The sequence below is a fragment of the Malurus melanocephalus genome, unplaced genomic scaffold, assembly GCF_030028575.1.
Source record: "Malurus melanocephalus ecotype Western Australia unplaced genomic scaffold, MMel_1.1 scaffold_556, whole genome shotgun sequence".
In the NCBI taxonomy this organism is placed as follows: Eukaryota; Metazoa; Chordata; class Aves; order Passeriformes; family Maluridae; genus Malurus; species Malurus melanocephalus.
Window position 1 is genome coordinate 136,647 of NW_026623788.1, and position 5,515 is coordinate 142,161.

General features: G+C 37.2%; 1 long non-coding RNA gene across 1 annotated transcript; it reads right to left on the minus strand.

Moving 5' to 3' along the window:
- Positions 1–335: 335 nt before the first annotated feature.
- On the minus strand, positions 336–4,281 carry LOC130583104 (uncharacterized). Its single transcript, XR_008966398.1, has 3 exons — positions 3,930–4,281; positions 1,700–1,917; positions 336–1,603 (listed from the first exon to the last, which is right to left on the minus strand). It is a non-coding gene; the product is annotated as an uncharacterized LOC130583104 (long non-coding RNA).
- Between the last annotated feature and the right edge of the window lie 1,234 nt (positions 4,282–5,515).

Below are 5,515 nucleotides of genomic sequence, written 5' to 3' on the forward strand. Positions count from 1 at the left end.
GAGAGGAGAGAGTCGGTGTTGATGTCAGCATCACAGCTGAGTCAAGGAAGCACTGGGAAGACAGGAAGAATAATCTGTAATCCCCTGCCTCCTCAGAGATAGTTGCTTCAGGAAGAGGTCTCTGAGTCTGAAAGCAACCATCACCCTTCACAGAAGCTCTGCGGTAGATGAGAAAGCAGATCAATCAGAAATTTTCATGAGAGTAACAGTAGTTTACATAGGAAAATGCTTCCCCTGAAAAACATCCCGAGGATCAAGGCCCTCTGATAAGGAACATGTTTGAGATGCCAAGACCACTAGCATGAAATGAGAAGAAAGCATTGTGATCTCTCAAATAAGATCTAATTGTGTTATCTTTCTGAGTATTAGAAAATAACAGGTGTGAAAACTGTCCCTCTTACTGGGATCATTCTGSTGGCTGAAAACCAGAAATGAATCCCCATGTCATGGAAAAGGGCTCTGCCAGAGGGAGGAGGATTCATAGGGCTGTATTGAATAGATCATCTAGACAATTTCTACRATTCAGCAGCATGGAGTAATTTTTTTACAGGCCTGCAGGGAATAATAGTCTTCTTTGGCTGAGAGGAAGAGGTGCAAAGAACAATCAGACGTGACTTTACAGAACRTCAGCACCTGATGGTCTTTTCTTGTGGAAATCTCGCTTCTCTCTCTGAAGGCCTGCTTGGTTTTTCAGAGCACAAGAGATACATCAAAAATCCTGATTGGAGTGGGTATGTGTTATACTGTATCAGTAAATTAYGGGCATAAAATAACTGCAGACAGGACAGTGGAGTTTCTCTAACATAGATAAACCCCCAGTAGCTGTAGATATATGGCAATTCCCAAGTATTTACAAGCACAGTTCACCGAGTGCAAGACACAAAACCACTCTGATCCTCTGCCACAGGTCACAAGGGTAGGGGTCTTCTGAAAGCAACTCAGAAAACAAGCTCTTCTCTATCCCTTTTTGCTCCTTCCCTTAGAATTATAAGGAATTTGGTGTCAGTTTATCAGAGAGCAGATAGAGTCTAGTGRGCATCTCTGAAATGCCTTAAAAATCYATCTTGAAATGTAYGTGCAAGTATAACTCACCRTAAAATTATKTGATTATTTAGAAGTACTGAAGAATTATCTGAGATGTTTTTGATTCTCACTGATTACAGTCCCTGTTTTCATATGGTTCTTATTTGTAATGTATAAGCTGCTGCTTTTTTAATATTTATATGGCAGAGCACAGGAGATCTATAAGAGAATTAACTTTTAAACATTGCAGCATGGAAAAAATGACACMTTTTCTTTTTACTTATGTAATAACCACCTTGAGCTCTACAGCTTCAGAAGCAGTAACCCCATAATTCAAAAGGATATGTGAAAAAAAACACCAAACCAAGAAGTCCTCCAGTCCTCACTGATGAATACAACAAYSAGGTTTTCCTGCCACCTTTGCTGCTATCCTCCCTAATCACACCTTCTAGCAAAAATACTTTTTACATCACTAAGAAATAAGTAACCTGCTAATCCAGCCACAAGGTGTAAAACTCTCAAAAGATCCGTTTGTTGGGTATGTTTCATTATAAGCAGTAGGCTGGCTCAGTTCTTGAAGCTGTGTAAAAAAACGTCAAGGCCAGGAACAATCATTTTGGGGGACAGGGAAATGAAGTGTCAGGCACTGTACATCCAGTACTTGGCAAAAGGATACATGGCCTCCTTTGCTTGGACTGAGCMGTTTCCATGCATCTGAAGAAGTGTTGMACTGCTGCTGGASACAGTTTTGCAATTTCACTGTTCTRGGCATGGCCTGGGAGGTCCTTTCCCAGCCTCACCAGCTGCTGGTGGTCTCAAAGTACTAGAGAGCAGCTGGGAATCACTGGAAGGGTGTTTTGGATAGACTCCTTTCTATCCTGAGCCACAGTGACCCTGAAAAGCAACAAGTGTCAAAGAGATTACAGCAACCAACTATGCCCTTAGGAAGYCCTGATGAAAAGGACTATCCAAAATTTTGACATAAAAGCATCTCTCAGACCCTACAACTAGACTACAATGGTTCAAAGTATTTTTTAAACAAATGATAGTCACTGTTTTATGGCACTTGAATCACTAAAATGGGTCTGAATTTCATCTATTTACCAGTCTCCATCAAGTGCTCTTTATTATAAATCTGAAACTTTAGACACTTCCCTGCACATAACCTGTCTTGTATCCAAAACACAGATGAAATAGCAGCCTGCAGCAACTTTCTTTTGTGGTGTCAAGATAAATTTACACCTTCAGCATTCCACTATTGTGAAACAGAGGAAGGAGAACCCTGAATCTTCCTAGCTGAAGCAACATTGCTTGGACCATACAAAAACAAATCTGGACAGCATTTCTCTGTCACAGAAAGATACTTGATGCAGAGTTAAAGCAGAAAACACATTTCTCCAAGTAAATTAAAAATTTAGGAGAGTTCTGTGATTTATATTGCATTCTATATTTATGYCATTATATTTAGTGATATGACTGATACTAGATTTAGGGGAAAATTGTTGCTTTAGAAACAATTTTTTGTAATTAATTTTTCACTTGACCTGAATATTAACTTAAAAAAGAGATACTTCTTGAATTCTATGTTTGGTCTTTTTGTACATAATATTCTGCTATGATGGGAGGGTCATATTAAACAGTCAATCTGATGCCAAATTAACTAAYGGCCAAACAAAATGTTAATTCCAGTCAAGAAGTACATTTTTCGTGAAAACTGGAAAYAAAGATTCCACAAATGTGTTTCTACAGAGGGTATATGCTTATTTTTTGAGTCTTAAATACTTAAGTTGATATCTTTCAACTTTTTAACCCAACTCACTATCATGCCTTATCCAATATATTTCTTCTATAACTAGAACCATTTGATATTTGCAGCTTTGCAATTAATTTGTTAGGGGCATGACATTTTCATGTCATTTTCCTCACAGATGTCCAGCATAATTGAGAATGAAATAATTAAAATTGTATCCAAACACACACATACAAAATACAGGAACAGAAAATCTTAAAATCTATGATGACAAGAGCGGGAAATACAGTTAAAGATGCTCATGTTTGAAACTGGAAGTTTGGGGAATAAAAATATATGTATATATGCTCCCCACAGAATCTTGGTATAGTGCTCAAGAGGACAGAAACAGAACTTTAACAATTTTTCAGAGCATTTTGTGCAAAGCACACAGCTTTTGCACAAAACCTATTACTACACTGAGCTCAAACATCTTTGTGCCTTAGTTTGCCACCTGTTGATAGGGGATAAACACACTCATACTTCTTACAGGAGCTATAATGATATTTAAAGACTGCTGTGAAGTGTTCAGAAACAATAGTGATAGAATGATGAAAAGAGGTACAAATGCAGAAAATTGCTAACATCCTTACTGCTAAGAAAATCTGAGTAGATTCCAGACCCCTTAAAAATTTCTTACTCAGCCAGAAAATGTATAAATTATACAATTTTTCATTAAGGTTTAATTAGCTTTTAAATAGGTCCAAGCTWAAGAAATAAATATGTCACAGATTAACAGTAACTAAATCAAAGACAGAATACTGYTCAAACCCAGAATATGCAAGACCTGGTTTCAAGTCCTGACACTGCTACAGTCCTGCTACCTATACACAGAGTAAGGCCTGTGCACCAGTTTTATGATACTGCAAAGTCCATGAAACAGAATGGTATTTTTCAGATTTGTGATTATGCTCAATTAATAATAATTATTACTGTTAAACCACCTCCTGAAAGTTTGCAATCAGCTGCTGTTAACACAGTTTTAATACTTAAAAAAAACATCTACAGATTAGACTTTTTTTACAGTGTGCTCATGAAACCTCAGGCTTAACGATGGCTTATCACACTACAGCCTTATTTTAAAATGGTTTCTGTGTCTTAAAGAAATCAGCCTCACCTGCTGCRGGGACAAGGCCAGAGGGAAAAATCTGCTGAGTGTGGGGTTGTTTGAACTGGTTCTACAGCAGCACTTTAGAAGACTTGATACCAAACACAGCAGCCGATCCAAGAAAGACACARAGGCACATGCTCATGTTGTCAATCACATGTGGGCTCTCAGCACTGCTGTTTGGACATCGGAATTCCACTGCAGTCCATCTGGATTTTGGCACTGAATATAATTAAGAAATTGTCTCATGGTAGCCTTGCCACAGTGTTAAAAATGATTGTTCAACTAGAAAAGAAACAGATCCAAATAATCACTTGCTTTTATCAAGACTRAATACTCTGTATTACACATTTGCACTTATTTGAGAAAGTGAAGAGAATGCTATTAAACATCAAATAAGAAGGAAAGTTATACTGAAACATATCTCTGCCTACCTAATCTGAAACTGGATCAATCCTTCAGTTAGACACACATGGGGTAACAGGGATCATAAATCTATGTGATCAATAACGGACTTTCATCAGCTCACTTGATAATTAATTTTCACTTAGCTGCAAAGGAMGACTGAACATTTCACTGAACTGTAGGATACAACATGGAGCTGAAACTTAGATATGCCTGTCTTGTATAATCTTTTGGCAGGTCACTTAATCTCTCTTAGTTTCCCCTCCCTTCAGAAGCACTATTTAGTTTCTCCTCATCTCCACTTTGACTGTTGAGATGGTCTACTYGGAACAAGGACTGTCTTTGACAGACAGTCAAATATTTACCTGTGACTTAYGAAAGATACTGACGTAGAAATAATATATATTTAAAATGCAACTCATCAAATCTGTGCAATAGAGACTGGTTACAGGATTCTATTAAAGTTTTATGACAGGAATAGCCCACTGTGTACAGTCATCTAGCATCTTAGGTTTCAAAACACCTCTCTTCCTCCAAAGCTGGGTAATAGCTTCAGGAATCRTAAAATATTACTTGGCTTATAAGGYCTCAAAAATTGCAGAGTACTGASTGGTTTGTGACTTTTGGCAAGTGTTCCAGGTCAGCAATTCTTAAATACTTAAATAATGATTCATGAAGCCTTATCCCATAGATCGGCAGGATGAATTATTTTATGAGAGCACATTTCAAAGGAGTAAAAAGGAAATAAACATACAACAACAACAAAAAAAACCAACCCACAAACAAACAAACAAAGAAACAAACAAACAAACAAACAAAAGGAGGTAGTCCAAATCAGGAACTCCCTTACAAAGCAGAAATTTAGTTAGGTGTTAATGAAAGTTTTTATCATTCCACCCAAGTGCTTCACAAATTTTAATGAATTAATGCTCTATGCTCTTGTGAGGAAGGAAATATTATCCTTTTTATAATATTGAGAGGAAATAAAAAAAAAAAAAAACCTAAAGTCAAAGTGTTTYAGTACATCCAGTGATTTTTGAGGCTTTCAGTTTTTTCTGACTGCTTGGTTCTAGGTTTAGCTTCCAGGAATACTGCATTATTTGCAGCTCCTCTTTGTATGGAGTTACCTTCTYAAGTATAACAAATACCTCCCGCCCACCCAACTATGAATCCTAATTAAAAAACCTATA